Source organism: Cucurbita pepo, chromosome LG03, assembly GCF_002806865.2.
Source record: "Cucurbita pepo subsp. pepo cultivar mu-cu-16 chromosome LG03, ASM280686v2, whole genome shotgun sequence".
Lineage (NCBI taxonomy): Eukaryota > Viridiplantae > Streptophyta > Magnoliopsida > Cucurbitales > Cucurbitaceae > Cucurbita > Cucurbita pepo.
Window position 1 is genome coordinate 7,738,865 of NC_036640.1, and position 18,209 is coordinate 7,757,073.

General features: G+C 34.6%; 1 pseudogene; it reads right to left on the reverse strand.

Moving 5' to 3' along the window:
* Positions 1-1,301: 1,301 nt before the first annotated feature.
* Positions 1,302-3,332, reverse strand: LOC111789866 (annotated as a pseudogene).
* Between the last annotated feature and the right edge of the window lie 14,877 nt (positions 3,333-18,209).

Genomic DNA, 18,209 nt, shown 5'->3' on the forward strand with positions numbered 1-18,209 from the left:
TTTATTATGACACACGTAGAAGACTGCTGCTTCTAGTTTTAACTAGTTTAGGGCATGACTCTGATACCAAATGTTAGGAACCGAAAAGGAAAACTAGAAATATCAAAAGGATTGGGAGAAATCTCACATACTCTTCAAGAATAAAATTGGCTATTATATAGCGTTACAGAATCAAATCCCGATATGACTAAATCTCGTTTGACTAAATCTAATTCAAATAACTAAATCAAATCTAATCCAAATAACCAAATCAAATCTAATCCAAATAACCAAATCTAATGTAATCTAATCCTAACACATCTCAATTGTTGATGTGCCATTTTCTTTTCATTAGGTTTACTTGATTGAGTCACTTCTTGCTCACTAAAATCAATGTCACTTGGATCTTCAAGTGCACCAACATTTCATAAAATGTGTGCAGTTTGCTCCCTCATTTTTTTTTTTTTTTATGTAAAAATTATTCAATATTGTTTAAGATTGGTAAGAGTCTCTAATGTCCACCACAAAAGATGCTTTATAAAAAACATCGTCCTTTGAAGTGTAGTATCTTTCACTTGTTTCGATCACAACACTTTCACTCTTTTCATTAATTATGTATCTAACAAATATACATCTCAATTGTTTCTTGTCAAACTTGCTACATAGATGGCTAGGCGTACATACAAAGAAAATATAACTAAATACTTGGTAGTAGCTAACCATGTTAGGATTTATGTTCTAAAGCCATGTAATTAATTATTTAAAATTTAATATTTTATTTACAATTCAATATTATCCATGGTATGAAAATTCAAAATTATTAATGTAATCTTGAACACTATGTGGTTGACATACAAGAGAATCATGTTCAAATAATAACCTAAAGTAATAACCTAAAGGGTCTATAGTATATGGATAAGGCTGGGTGCCTTATCTTGGTAACAGTATTGATACGGCCAAATTTGCAATAGTTACAAATGATTTGATCCAAATTGTTTATGTGGAGACATGTGAATGGGGTATCCTATACAATGAATTTGTATAAAACTGAACAAAAAATATTTAATATCTCTTTCTATGTCCGTTAATTTAGAAGATTAATATTACACATGATGATCATACGCGACTCGATCTTAATCTTGAGTTGGTTATGAAATCTTATTTATGAGGGCTTGTTCTTTAATTTGCATGGGTCAGAATGACTCTTGTAGTCGATTCAATATACCTACCATTTTGGGGACTTAACAAAGTTGGGAACATAATAACATTTGTTCTCTTAAGTACTGATTTGATGACTTAAACAATGAGGCCCCACCTTTTCATTAACCCGAGAGAGACTTGGTTTCTGATTGAATCATAAACAAATTGTTCATTAGAGAATCAATGAGAATGAAGGTGAAAGATGTAATTTCAGGAGTAAAACGGACTTTTGATCCATCTATAATTATGAACAACTCGTGAAGGATTGACTTGTTTGTAATGATTATATCAATGGATATAACTGAACACTAAGTCTATAATGGAGTGGCGTATAGTTAATAAATAACCACAAGGTTCATTGATTAATTAAAGATTAATTAATTTTGTATCAATGAGATTTATAATTGGTAGGTCTATAAGGTCTCCTTACTAGCTCTTAGTAACACCAAAATGTTCAATTAAGAAAAATTTGAAAGTTTCAAATTAATATTTAATATATTGGATATGTTAAATAAAAAAGAGAAAAAAATTTAATGGTAAATATTCCAATTAATATTTAATATATTAGATATATTAAATAAAGAGATAACAATATATTTAATTTAAAGTATTCAAATTAATATTTAATATGCTAAAGAGGTTAAAAATATAAATATAAAAAAATATATTAATTAGATTTATAAAAAGAAATATTAATTAGAAGAGTTCAAATTAATTTATATTAGGTATATTAAAAAAAATATGTTTATTGTATTATTAAATCAATTAATTCAATTAATATATATGGTCTGGAAAAAATTGGAGGCAAGATATCATCTTTTTCATCCTTACATGTTGTTTTGTGTNAAACATAACTCAAACTCTTATCATCTAGCTTAGTTCTCCGAGTTGCCTCCTTCTTTTGTCTCTGAATCAACTCGAGCTCACAATATTGTTTTTCTTCCTTCCACTGCAACTCCAGAACTAATCATTGCTGAGCTTTTTCTACCCTTCTCCTATTCTCTTCCAGCATTTTATCTAGTTCTTCTCTCTCTTTTCGTGCTTGTTCTTCTTTTTGTCTTGTAGCAGTAAGAGCAGCTTCTTTCTCTTTCTCAAGCTGCACATCAACATCATCAAACAACTTCTTGCGACCTTCCTCTATTTGAATATGTATTTCTAATTTAGTCTCTTCAGAGTTTAGCCTTTCTTCAACATTCTTCTGAATTATTTCTTCCATCCTCCTAGCTGCATCACGCCTTTTCTTCTCTTCTTCCTCTCTCTTAAGCTTCTTTCTGCATTGGCGGCTGAGGGAACTTGAACGGCTGCTTCTCCTGGAATGGGTAGTGGAATGATAGGGTGAAGGACTTGGATCCCTTCTACTTCTCCGACTATGGCGATAGGAATTGGAGCGGTGAGTGTACGACAGAGACCTTGAACCACTTCTCCCCTAAGTTTCAATTGAGTTTGAACAGCTGCTACAGGCTGAGATATAGCATGCAATACGAACATTCGATTCAAAGACATCTTCGTCTCCATGATTAAGCCTCTCTTAGGATGAAACATCTTGCATGTTTCATTTTGAAATAAAATGCTAAGCCCATTTGCTTGCAATTTCCCAATACTCAGCAGATTGTTCTTCAGCTTTGGCACATAGAACACTCCTGTGATTATCAGTATGATTCTCCATTCACTTGGAGCCGTACATTACCCTTTCCCATTACATCCATGCTTGAGTTGTTGCCCAGCTTCACTGAATCTCTGAAACTTCCATCAAAATCTGAAAAATATTCCTTCTTCCCACACATATGATTGCTACATCCCGAGTCAAGGAACCATATATCTTATCTATTGACCTTATTCATATTCACGTAAGTCATCAACGACATCTCTTCTTGAGTCTCTGCATAGTTTGTCTCCTCCTTGCTTTGACATTCCCATTGAAAATGTCCTAACTTGTGATAGTTATAGCACTCCACTGTGGCCTTATTGAAGGTTTGTCTACCTCGTCTGGTATTGCTTTGATATTCCCATTGAAAATGTCCTAGCTTGTGACAGTTACAACACTCCACTGTGGCCTTGTTGAAGGTTTGTTTGTCTCGTCCCCTTCCTCTGCCTCTAAAGCTTCCACGACCTTGACTCCTTCCTCCAGCAGACTGCACAACTGGACTCTCCATCGACATACTTTTATTATGACACACGTAGAAGACTGCTGCTTCTAGTTTTAACTAGTTTAGGGCATGACTCTGATACCAAATGTTAGGAACCGAAAAGGAAAACTAGAAATATCAAAAGGATTGGGAGAAATCTCACATACTCTTCAAGAATAAAATTGGCTATTATATAGCGTTACAGAATCAAATCCCGATATGACTAAATCTCGTTTGACTAAATCTAATTCAAATAACTAAATCAAATCTAATCCAAATAACCAAATCAAATCTAATCCAAATAACCAAATCTAATGTAATCTAATCCTAACACATCTCAATTGTTGATGTGCCATTTTCTTTTCATTAGGTTTACTTGATTGAGTCACTTCTTGCTCACTAAAATCAATGTCACTTGGATCTTCAAGTGCACCAACATTTCATAAAATGTGTGCAGTTTGCTCCCTCATTTTTTTTTTTTTTTATGTAAAAATTATTCAATATTGTTTAAGATTGGTAAGAGTCTCTAATGTCCACCACAAAAGATGCTTTATAAAAAACATCGTCCTTTGAAGTGTAGTATCTTTCACTTGTTTCGATCACAACACTTTCACTCTTTTCATTAATTATGTATCTAACAAATATACATCTCAATTGTTTCTTGTCAAACTTGCTACATAGATGGCTAGGCGTACATACAAAGAAAATATAACTAAATACTTGGTAGTAGCTAACCATGTTAGGATTTATGTTCTAAAGCCATGTAATTAATTATTTAAAATTTAATATTTTATTTACAATTCAATATTATCCATGGTATGAAAATTCAAAATTATTAATGTAATCTTGAACACTATGTGGTTGACATACAAGAGAATCATGTTCAAATAATAACCTAAAGTAATAACCTAAAGGGTCTATAGTATATGGATAAGGCTGGGTGCCTTATCTTGGTAACAGTATTGATACGGCCAAATTTGCAATAGTTACAAATGATTTGATCCAAATTGTTTATGTGGAGACATGTGAATGGGGTATCCTATACAATGAATTTGTATAAAACTGAACAAAAAATATTTAATATCTCTTTCTATGTCCGTTAATTTAGAAGATTAATATTACACATGATGATCATACGCGACTCGATCTTAATCTTGAGTTGGTTATGAAATCTTATTTATGAGGGCTTGTTCTTTAATTTGCATGGGTCAGAATGACTCTTGTAGTCGATTCAATATACCTACCATTTTGGGGACTTAACAAAGTTGGGAACATAATAACATTTGTTCTCTTAAGTACTGATTTGATGACTTAAACAATGAGGCCCCACCTTTTCATTAACCCGAGAGAGACTTGGTTTCTGATTGAATCATAAACAAATTGTTCATTAGAGAATCAATGAGAATGAAGGTGAAAGATGTAATTTCAGGAGTAAAACGGACTTTTGATCCATCTATAATTATGAACAACTCGTGAAGGATTGACTTGTTTGTAATGATTATATCAATGGATATAACTGAACACTAAGTCTATAATGGAGTGGCGTATAGTTAATAAATAACCACAAGGTTCATTGATTAATTAAAGATTAATTAATTTTGTATCAATGAGATTTATAATTGGTAGGTCTATAAGGTCTCCTTACTAGCTCTTAGTAACACCAAAATGTTCAATTAAGAAAAATTTGAAAGTTTCAAATTAATATTTAATATATTGGATATGTTAAATAAAAAAGAGAAAAAAATTTAATGGTAAATATTCCAATTAATATTTAATATATTAGATATATTAAATAAAGAGATAACAATATATTTAATTTAAAGTATTCAAATTAATATTTAATATGCTAAAGAGGTTAAAAATATAAATATAAAAAAATATATTAATTAGATTTATAAAAAGAAATATTAATTAGAAGAGTTCAAATTAATTTATATTAGGTATATTAAAAAAAATATGTTTATTGTATTATTAAATCAATTAATTCAATTAATATATATGGTCTGGAAAAAATTGGAGGCAAGATATCATCTTTTTCATCCTTACATGTTGTTTTGTGTTTCTTCTTTCTAAATCTACTATCAATGATGCCTAAAAGTCATGTTGTACAACTCTTTGTGTAATGTTTTAGCTACGATTTCTTAATATGTAACGTATTTATAGGTACTTATGGCATCCTAACTAGTAAGTATTTTTCAGATTTTTCTTTGGGCTCTCTACTGCTATCTCAACATATAGGATGCTTCAAAGTTTCGAATAAGTCTCCAATCTAAATTCTACCCCTTAGGGGATTGCTAAGGTTTTCAACCTTTTTGTTCTTTGACTTAGGTACGGTGAAAGACAAGTTTCATGGGTTGAGACGCTACCTTACAGTGAAAGACAAGTTTCATAGGTTGAGACGCTACCTCATAAAGTTCCCGTGGGATAGTATGGTGATTGTTAGTCGGCATGTCATCCATAGAAGATTATTTGGCCAACCTTTTTCACATGACCATAAAGACACCCTAGTTTGGGGGGTGCGACCCTAGTGTGCAGCTAGCTACTAAGTCATCCTGTGTAGTTTTACGCCCTCTCTCAGGATGAGTTTAGTGCCTTGGCACTATACACGGTTGGGAAACTAGTTGCTTTGATGCACTATATCGATAATGTCACGATAAAAAAATTTGAGGTCTCAAAATTTGGATCGAAATTAAAAAGACAAGGCGAAAACAAATAAAAAAAGAAAGTAAAATNAAAAAAAAAAAAAAAAAAAAAAAAAAAAAAAAAAAAAAAAAAAACCATCACAATAAAATACAAACCCTTTATCACCACAGAGCTCTCAACCTTCCTCTACCTTGATCGATAATCTGCGAACACCTAAAAAAAAGTGAAAAGGGCAAGTATAGAAATATACCGAGTAAATAATCTACTTGTAGTCTCCCATCTAATCCTTAACATCATAGTTATCCATAGGCTTTCCTTTGGATTTTAAGTAGTTTTGGGTCTGGCCTCTACTACTAGATAAGCATTTTGGGTGCCTCGAAGTTTTGAGTTGCGCTGAAGCTGCTCACGAACCCAGTTTTGGTTAGAAGGAGGTGGTTCACCCTTTTCTAGCGTCGTGGATTTTTCGAACGACAAATTTCATCTTGGGCTGAACTACTCTTTTGTTCTTTGACTTAAGGTAGATTGTTTAGCCTAGGCACCTGTAACTAGTATATGATATTGAGGTGCTATCTTAACGAACTATCTCTATCAGGTGGGGAGAACATGGTGAGTGCTAGCCTTCTCGCCACTCATGAGAGGTAGCTTGTAAACTTATCCAAAAGGCCATGTAGTCGCCAATGGTTGAGGGTGCTACCCTCTATACATGCTAGCTCAACTAACTAACCCTATGATCAATGTCCTCCCACCGAATGGATCAACCGTGTAGAGTAACAATTGACTACCCGCATGATCAATGTCCACCCACAAGATGGATCCACCGTGTAAGGTAACGACTAACTATCCGCATGATAAACTTCCACACACTTGATGGATCCACTTTGCTGGGTAATCTAAGAATCTTTCAAGTCATATATCCCTAACAAGCATCATACTTAGTTCAACAATATCGTAGTACAGTGGAAAGGGAAGTGGATGCTCTGCGGACACTATACTAACTGTTATCTTCCTCGAGAGCTACTTTTGTTGTTCTTGGATGTCGTGGAGGTCTTGCCATGGTGGAAGCAGTTACTAAATGTGCTTGTCCAACTAGTGTTATTGAGGTACATAGCTTCTTGGGTCTTGCATGTTACTACCGACGCTTCGTACAAAATTGTTCCCAAATAGCCTCACTGGTTACACAATTGACTCGAACGGGTGTCCATTTGTATGGGTTGACGATTGCGAGGTGAGTTTTTAGGATCTAAAAGATAAGTTGGTGACTGCATCAATACTCACAATGCCCGACGGCAAAGAAAACTATGTGATTTATAGTGATGCTTCCAAATCATTGCGTACGTATCCCGACAACTGAAGGATTATGAAAAGAACTACCCCATGCATGACTTGGAGCTAGCGGCGATAGTTTTTCTATTAAAGATATGGCGACACTACTTATATGGGGAGAAAACTCAAATTTACACTAACCACAAAAGCTAAAGTATTTCTTCACTAAGAAGGAATTGAATATGAGACAGTGGGGGTGGTTGGAACTAGTAAAAACTTATGACATTGACATCCAATGCCACCCTAAAAAGGCGAATCTGGTTGCAGATTCCCTAAGTAGAAAGACGACCCATTCATCAGTATTAATCACGAGAGAGCCTCGAGTATAGAAAGATTTCGAACAAGCCAAAATAACGGTGGCAATGGAAGGAATTAGAGCACAACTAGTCCAATTAACGGTCCAACCAACACTTCGATAGAGAATCATTGATGCTCAAGTAGGAGACCCTATACTAGAAAAGATACTTAATGAGTTGGCGACAGAGCTAGTTAACGAATATTTAGATTTGTCTATTGGCAGATTGTTGTACTAAGGTCGTTTGTGTGTATCGATGGTAGAAGAGCTGAGAAATGAGATATTACGCGAGATGCATAACTCCCCATTCGTCATGCAGCCTGGTAGTACCAAGATGTATAAAAACTTAAAGCCACACTTTTTTGGTGGCGTGGTATGAAGAAGAATATAACAAAATTTGTAAGTAAATGCTTGGTATGCGAGCAAGTTAAGGAAACTAGACAAAGACCATCGGGATTATTGTAGCCCCTCAATGTATGAGAACGAAAATGAGAGAATATAGTCATAGTAGGAGTACCAAGAACGTACCAAGAACGTTGAAAGGTTACCTAATCATATGGGTGATTATAGACAAATTGGCAAAGTCAGCTCATTTTCTTCTTGGTAAAGCCACCTTCACAGTAGAAAATTGGGCACAACTATACATGAAGAAAATTGTTAGACTGAGACCAACATTTTACATCGGCATTTTGGCACAGACTTCATAAAGCATTAGGTACTTTCTTAGATTTCAGTACGACATTCCACCCACAAACAGATGGTTAGATGAAACATTTGGACCAAATTCTAGAGGATATGCTACATGTCAATGTGGTTAGATTTCACAGGTAGCTAGGATTTGAAATCACCTCATGGAATTTTCCTATAATAACAGCTTCTAGAAGATGATTGACATGGCACCGTATGAGGCGTTGTATGGAAAACAGTGCAGGACTCCACTATGCGGGGATGAGGTAGAGGAATGTGAATTGGTGGTCCTAAATTAGTAAGTTACGAATGTGGCGTTGCAAAAGTTCAGGGCAAGAATGTGCACAACTTAGAGTAGACAAAAATGTTATGCATATGTAACATTTATAAATCATTTCATTCATAGCATTGCTTTCAACTCATAGTTTAGGGTTTGTGCATCGTAAAATTCCTCATTTCAATACATATCATAGCATGTCATCACGTGTCTGGCCAAACATATTCATATCATAGTACATCATGACATCTCATATCATAAAATAATTTATCGTAAGATAAATTGTCATTTCATTTATAACATAATGTTATTTGGCATATCTAGACATATCATATAAAACACATGTTATATCATCGATGTGAATGTTTGCTGAATCCCCCACATCTAAATGGTGGTGAGAGTTCTCTTATTTATAATCATTTACCGAATACAGAAATATGGTAAATTACAAAATATATATATATATATATATATATATAGAAATAACAATAAAGGGAAAGAATAATAAATGAATACAATATATTTTCCTTTAATAAAAGGGCAAATATGGTAAGCCGTAATGTAAGAAAAATATATAGATATTTGTCTTATAATGAACGGTCAACTATCCTTAACACCCCCCGCAAGCTAAGCGTCGGATTTGAACGAACGTGAAACTTGGATCTGAAAAATTCAAAGAGAGGCCGAGAAATACTTTTTGTGAAGATGTCAGCAACTTGGAGATGAGAAAGTACATAGTGTGTGCGAAGTTTGCCAGCGATAACAAGTTCTCGAAGGAAATGATAATCTAGTTCAACATGTTTGGCCCGCTTGTGAGAAATGAGATTAGAGCTAAAAAAAAATAGCACTTTTGTTGTCACATAAGAGTAAGGGCTGTTGTGAAATAGAGACCTTGAGGTCATGCAAAAGATGCGTAACCCAAAGAAGTTTAGCAGCAGTTGGGCAAGAGAACGATACTCAGATTCACGGCTGGAGCGTGAGATAGTAGGCTGCTTTTTGGCACTCCAAGAAACGAGATTGTTACCAAGATAAATAGAATAACCGGATGTAGAACGACGAGTATCGGGACAACCAGCCCAGTCAGCATCCAAATAAGCGACTAGCATATTAGGAACAGTGAATGGACGAAAGGTAAGATCAAAGTGGAGTGTTCCTTTAACATAGCGAAGAATAAGTTTGACAGCAAGAAAGTGATCTGCAATAGGGGCATGCAAGAATTGACTGACATAATTGACAACATAGGCAATATCTGGACGCGTAATAGTCAAGTACTGAAGGGCGCCAACAAGAGATCTATAGAGAGTAGGATAAGAGAAAGGAGAACCATTAGCAATCAGGTGTTGAGAAACAACCATGAGAGTGTGGACTAGTTTGCTATCGAGCAACTGAGCACGAGTAAGAATATCTCGAACATTTTTTAACTGACTAATAAAGAGACCACCAGGAGTGGGTGAAGCTTCAAGACCAAGAAAGCAAACTCAGAATGAAGCTTGCGAGTAAAGCTATCAATAAGAGATGAGTTGTTGCCGGTAACAATAATTTCATCAACATAAAGAAGCTAATAGATAAGGTTAGATTGCTGATGAAAGACAAAAAGGGACGTGTCAGCGCGTCTGCAAGAAAACCCAAGTGTGAGAAGAAATGAGCTAAAACGCTGGAACCAGGCGCGAGGAGCTTGCTTTAAGCCATAGAGGGCTTTATTTAATAGACAAACATGAGTGAGAAATCGATGATCAATATACCCAGGAGGTTGTTCCATATGAACACGTTCAATAAGAGTTTCATTGAGAAAATCATTCTTGACATCAAGTTGTCGAAGAGGCCATTTATTTGTGACTGCAATAGAAAGCACAACACGGACAGTGGTAGCTTTGACAACTGGACTGAAAGTGTCAGTGTAGTCAAGACTAGAAACCTGAGTATAACCTTTGGCAACAAGATGAGCCTTGAAACGCTCGACGAATCCATCAGGCAAATATTTAATACGAAACACCCATTTAGAGCCCACAATGTTGGTGTTGGCAGGGCGAGGAACCAAAGTCCAAGTATCATTTTGTTGTAACGCTCAAATTTCTTCATCTATGGCAGCAACCCAAGTAGGATTCTTAGCCGCAGATTTGAATTCTTTTGGCTCAGTGGATGCAAGAAGAGCAGAAAGAAGTCTAGATGAGCCCAAAATACCAAGATTTGCTGGATGACGAGTCTTGAATATACCAGCTTTGGATCATGTGATCATAGGATGAGTGCCCAAAGAAGAAGAATCAACAGTGGGTTCAATAGAAATCGAATTAGAAGTCGAGGGTGGCAAAGTGAAACCTGCAAGAGAAGTATCAACCTGCACAGACTCATCCACAAGGTCAGAACAAATATCATACGGGGATGAACTGAATCGAGGAATGTGCGATGAAGTGGTAGGGGGGATGAATCAATATGATAAAGATGTGGTTCCAAGAAATTTGAAATAGGAATAGAGGAAAGAGGTTGGGCCAGGGAGCTAGGGATAACAGGAAAGTGAGTTTCATCAAATTGAGCATGGCGGGTGATATATAGCTTAGTGGTGGCGGGATCAAGACAGTGGAACCCTTTATGAGCAGGACTGTAACCCAAAAAAGTACAAGGAATGTTGCGGGGAAAAAGCTTGTTAGGCATATAATCACGCAAATAAGGATAAACACGACAACCAAAGGGATGAAAATTGTCATAATGTGGAGTGTAGCCATAAAGGAGTTCAAAGGGTGACTTACCTTCAAGAAGTGGAGTAGGCAACCGGTTGATAATATAAGCTGAAGTGCTGAAGGCGTCAACCCAAAAACAAGAAAAAGATGAGAGTGAAAGAGAAGGGTCAAGCCAGTCTCAGTCACATGACGATGTCTTCTCTCAGCACGACCATTTTAAGCAAGTGTATATGGACAAGAAAGTTGATGGTGGATGCCAGAATTATGTAAATGAGTTTTGAAACAAGTGCTAGTAAATTCGGTACCTCCATTGCTTTGAAATACCTTAATACGAGAAGAATATTGATTTTCGACAAATTTTTGAAATTGAAGAAAAATTATCAAAGAAATCAGATTTAAATTTTAAAGGGTAAAGCCAAGTGAATCGAGAATAATCATCAATAAAATAACATAATAAAGGAAACCCGAATTTGATTTGACGGGAGAAGGACCCCAAAGATCACAATGAATAAGATCTAACACATGAGACGACCTACGTTCATTGCGGGAATAAGGCAATCGATGACTTTTTGCAAGTTGACAAGTATTACATAATGATGGAGAAGACAATAAAAGACGTAAGAGAAAAGATGACCTTTTCTATTTAAAAAAGAAATAACAGAATGATTCACATGACCCAGGCGAGAATGCCATAAATCATATGAAGCACGTAAATTTTTTTTTCTAAGGACTAAAATAAAAGTAGAGTTGTCGCGCTCCAGCACATATAGCTCTCTATCTCTTTTACCGGTTGCCACTACCCTTCCTGTTTGACGATTTTGGATAGTAATAAGATTATTAGTAAATATAAAAGAGAGAAGAAAATCAGACGTTATTTACTTATGGAAAGAAGATTTTTAGTGAGATGAGGGACAACCAAGACATCTAAAAAGTGAATATTTGGAACAGGAGGAAGAGTACCGGTGTGGGTAATGGGTAGGGATGCACCGTTTCCTACAATCACATAGTCCTTACCCATGTAATTTTTAGACTAATCCAAAATAGATGGGTCAGCAGTCATATGAGCCGAAGCCCCAGTGTCCAGAAACCAATCAGCAGCATCGAGTCCAGCAATAGAACATGACGTGTTAAAGGCTTCAGCAAGGTGAGCATGAGAAGAATCAGGTCGAACATACCGTTGATTTCAGCGGTCAGCATAATGGCCCTCTTTACGGCATATTTGGCAGTGAGGTGGTCAACGACCCTGACCTGAGTGGGTTCGTCCTCGATTGGAAGAGTTTTTTGTGGGAATAAGAACAACCTCGCTGGTTGCTAAAGAAAGTAGGGTGACTTCCATGGGTGCAACCACGATTAGTGGCTGTGAATGCTGTAGGAGTGGAGTCAGAGGACTTAAGGGAGCGCTGGAACAACTCAAAACTTTCAGCTTTAGAGACTAAATCTGCAAAACAGGGGATAGGGGTGAGAGCCATCTGAGTAGTAGAAAAAGCTGAAAATTCGGTGCCGAGTCCACGAAGGAACCAGTGCACTTTATCAATGTCCTCGACGGATCTGTCAATGGTATGAAGTTGGTCACAAATTGTTTTGAAGGCACGGGCATACTCAGCAACAAGTTTGGTGCCACGTTTCATCAGCTGCAAGTCATCCTTGAGTCTCAGTTCACGAGCTTTCGAATGATGGCTGAACATAGTTTCCAACGCAAGCCAAACATCACGTGTAGTAGAGAGACCAACGACAACAGCCATGGCTTCCTCGGTGAGAGAGGAGAGCATGAGACAGAGAAGTCGTTGATCGGCTGCTCTCCACGCCAAATATTTAGAGTTGAGTGTTGAGGAGGTTTCTAGTTCAAAACGAGGTGGTGGAACCATATTTCCATCAACATAGCCCAGCATGTCTTGACTCTCAAGGAGAGGGAGAAGTTGAGTTTTCCAAAGAAGATAATTGGAGGAAGAAAATTTGATGGTGATCATATGAATTAGAGTGTTGAAAGGAAGAAGATGATAAGAGGATTCAGAAGCCATGGAGAAGAAAAGAATAGAGTTGTTAAATCGAAAGAACTTTGATACCATGTGAATGTTTGCTGAATCCACCCCACATAAATGGTGGTGAGAGTTCTCTTATTTATAATCATTTGCAGAATATAAAAATATGGTAAATTACAAATAATATAGAAATAACAATAAATGGAAAGAATAATAAATGAATATAATATATTTACCTTTAATAAAAGGACAAATATGGTAAGCTGTAATGATATTTGCCTTATAATGAACGGTCAGCTATCCTTAACAATCGAACATATCAAACATATCATAAATACGACACGTGCAGGGCCACTGGGCACATGTCATCATAGATAAAGCAATTCTTCCAACCAACCGATAGTAGAGCCACTTACATGGTTGATCTAGACAAAAACTACGACCCCTTAATGCTAGCATAAGACTGCTCTCTGAAATTTAATTCTACTACAAGAGTCCCTTGGCTCACATAATTTTGCATAAAATAATTTAAACGCAATCCTAATAATTTAAACTAGATAAACATAATTTTTTTTTCATAAAATAATTTAAACTTTACTCCAAATAATATAAACTAGCAAAATCTAATTTTCGATAAAATAATTTAAAATTGAGTACAAAGATTTAAACTCACTAAAAGTAGTCCTATCAATCTTACTGCTTTCCAAGAGTTGAAATTAGTAGGAAAAGGTCCGAGCGTATCAGACTCAAGCCGAATCAACCAAAATGTCGGCCTAGAGCCGTAAAAAAGGTATTCTCTGTCTAGCTTCAAATCGTTCAAGTGGGATGAAGGGAAGCAAGAAACCTCTCTTTTATAATAGAGTCCAACTCCCACTTTCTCGACTTAAGCGATGTGAGACAACTTCCTTCCTTTCTAGTTTTGGGGTGATGAGTGTTACTGCGGTTATAATATGATTAGCATTAAAATTGGATTGAAAAATGTCCAATAAAAGTCGAACGAGAGGTAAAATAATAACTCGGCACGAGCCTCACACTCAACCAAGAAGAGTCATACGCATGCAACCATGCACAACTTGTTATGCACCAAAATGAGCGGTGCAGTCTCTTCGTGTACGTGGTTTAGAGTCCCCATTTTTTTTTTATTTTCAAATAGTTTCTTTTTTTTTTTTCTTCTTTTTCTTTCTTTTCTGAAATAGTCATAGAGCAGATACTAAATCTGGATGAAAATAAAAATTACTAAAATACACCCTTTTGACTTTTAACTTTCTTTTTTAACTATTTTATTTTATATTTTGAATGAGTGCTTCCATTACTGATTGCCTTCTTTTCCATTTCTTCGATCATGTGTAGCTTGAATGATTCTACATGCAACTTAAACTACGTATAATTGCAAAAAAACTTAGTCATTGGCTAAAGAAAAACACAAATGCTTGTTTTACTATATTTCCAAGTCTGTCTTACACTAATAACATACATGACTTTATATAGCCTAAAAATAAAATTTTCAACTTATATCAGACATTTAAAGAGTGGGTAACATTTATACTTAATGACTATAATTAGTCACTATGTGTATTCTATGGCCATAACTATCGATTATGTGCATAAGCTTTAAAATACATTAAATAAACACTATAACGATAACTTTCAATGTGACATGAATCGAAATATCTTTTGATAATTTAAATTAAAATTTTCTTCGCATCTTCATTAAAGTATATTCTATAATTGATATCTCTGGGTTTACATCGCAAAAACCTCTTTAAATAATTATTTTTATTACATTCTTCCCTCACATCCTATTAGTCAATTAATTTACGTTAACAATACTTTTTTCTAATAAACAAATAATATTAATCTATTCTCATGCTACATATAATCTTTATATGAAATGAAAGTTTAATATTCAATTGTTGCTTATTATCTTATTAGAGTAAAATACTTTAAATACTTTTAAGTTGATGTAAATATAATTATTCCTTAACATTGAGATTGAATTCCTTATTACTAAATATGTAATAAAAAAAAAATAATATAAAATAGTGCAAAAAGTCAGACTTTTAACTAGAGAAAGTAATAAACACCTACCAAATTAAGAATAGTTAGGCAAATAATATCTCAAAATTTGATAATTTGATCCTCTTTTATCAAAATTTTCAAGCTAAAAAAACGTGAAGCAATGAGTACCATATTTTTTTTAGATTGAATTAGTCTATGCAATTAAGTTTAAATTCTAGAATGCATCAAAATATTTTGAAATTAAATTTCAATTTCGTAACTTAAAATAACGGAGCTCGACAACATATATGGCGATAGGATTTCCTTGCAAAATAATGTTATATCAGCCAGGTTTGTAGTTTTCTATTGCCATAGAAACGTTAAGATTCCAGATTCATATCTTCCTTATATCTTCTCCTATATAAGAACCTCTACCATTTATTACTTTCTCATCCAAACAAAGCAAAACTTCTCCCATTCTTTAGACCATCATACTCATTTTTCAACCGAAAATGGCAGGAAAGTCATTGAACGCATCCATGGTGAAGTTAGCCCTTGGATTCATTGCCTGCATAGTCATTTTAGCACCATCAATAATGGCGACAGCACTTGGTCCATCTTTTCCTTCCAATTTATCTCTTTCTAATTGTGAATCTTTTATTACAGAGGTAGCAACGTGTATGGTAAATGTGATCAAGCTTCAAACTGGTGATCATCCTTCTTGTTGCAAAGCTATTTCTCATTTGAACGAATGTTCACCGGAAGTTTTCAAACATATTCCTGCTGATGACTTGGCTTCAGTTAAAAAAACTTGTGATTTGAAGAATTTCTTAAATATTTTCAACTCCTTACTCAAGGCGCTAAAAATGTCTAAGAGAGGAAAAGAGGTAAATTTCGATTTATGAAAACAAAAACAATACTTTGTCAATTTTTCTTTTACAAGTTTATTATTGGTGTCTATATATTCTCTTCCTTCTCTACTTGGAGTTCAAGAAATTTCCAGCAACTTACTTACCTCTACCAATAATAATATAATTATATTTGTTTTTTTTTTCAAGAGAAAATTATTATTATTATTTTACTATATTCATAACAACGATGTTATGGATACAGTTGTTGGATGATGGAAGTCCCACATCGACTAATTTAGGGAATGGTCATGGGTTTATAAGTGAGGAATACTAACTTCATTGGTATGAGGCATTTTGGGGAAGCCCAAAGCAAAGCCATGAGAGCTTAGGCTCAAAGTGAACAATATCATACCATTGTGGAGAGTCGTGTTCGTCTAACATGGTATCAGAGCCATGCCCTAAACTTAGTCGTGCCAAAATGGAAGTCCCACATCGGCTAATTGACATGTACTCATTCTCTTGAAATTAAAAGTTTATTTACTTATTGTACTATTTTTTAATATAAGTATAAACGGAGAGAAAACCGACAAAATATGAACATGAATATAGTAAGTAGAGAAAATAAGAAGAAAATTAAAAACAAACAATATAAAATTATTCATTGACCAAAAGCAAAGACAGAATCCATTGATTTTGTTACTATATATGTTTGTAGGGATACTAAATTTAGGTTCTGTGGTCTCCATTGGTCTTTGACCCATTGTTAGCAGAGTACAACCTTAATTGAATTTCATTGATGAGTTCAGTCTATGAACCGGACTCCTGAAGAACCAATAAACTAGATAATGAGCATTTTTCACATTCATTGAAGAATAAAGAAAATTAAGTCAAAACAATTTAGCTTTAGACCACAAATTCAATCTCTAAGGTGTTGCAAATTTCAAACTTATCGCTAAACTTTTAAATTATATAATAGTTTTTAAACTTTAAGTATAATATTAAAATTTATATTTAATATAATTCTAAAGTTTTAGTATCCAGTAGGTCAATAGTTTTATAGAACATCAAATATGTTAATGGTATCATCTACAAGATATTAAAATTTCAAGAACTCAACTCCAAAACCCTAAGTAAGCTTAAGACACCGTAGGAAGGGTCAGTTTTTCAATTTTTAGTATACTTGTTACATATTTAACTCCTTGTGGAGACATAATTTCAAGGATCAAGAAGGAACAAGTGAATAAAAATGGTAAATAATTTTATAATAAAGTATTCAAAAGTGACAAATTACCAAAATACTTCTCAAGATAAGTTTATTACAAAATGCTACTCTTGCACCAAATCTTGAGCCCATATTTTGTTCTAGAACACGACCCAACCTAGAAAATTCATCATATCTAAATATGAGTACCTTGAATTGGTCCAAAAAGTTCATATGATCTAAAAGATTTAAATATCTTCAAATCTAACTTTTGGTGTTAAAAAATGTAGTTGGAAACACCTTAACTCGAGTAGATTTTTCTTACGGACTTTTCTTAATAACTCGAGTAAATGTAGTTGGCAACACTTTAACTCGAAGCCTATAAATAAGAGAGCTGAGAGAGTCTTATGAAACCAGAATAAGACTTAGAGTAATAATTTGGAGCATCCATGCAAAGTCATCCTTCCAAAATAGATTTTTTAGTTTGATGGGAAGACGATGAAGAGATTTCATGAAGGAATCATGATGAGATAAGGTCTAGATCACCCCAACAAATAAGGAAAATCTGGGTTTTTCAAGGTTGGTCTCTTGAGCTCGTCCACAAAAATGTATGAAAATAGTCCTTACTCCTTCCTAGCAACCCAAACTTTTAAGTTTCATAAAGCAATAGGAGCCAAATAACTACTCTATAGGGATGTAAAGGTCATTTTGAGGTATCTTATTCCTCTATTTTGTGGAAGAAGATAATGACGTGGTCAATCCAATTGAGCCAACCTCACCAATCCAAATTTAACCCAACCTTAGTTTTTCTTCAAATAAAATTTCTTCTAGATGAGTTCTCATCAGATTCTTTTTGGTTCTCAAAACTAAACTTTTTGAGGGTTTTGTAGAAGAAAATTTGGAGCAATCCGAGTATTGAAAGCTCAAGAACCAAGGATCCAAATTTCAGTGACGAGCTAAGTAACCATGATGAAA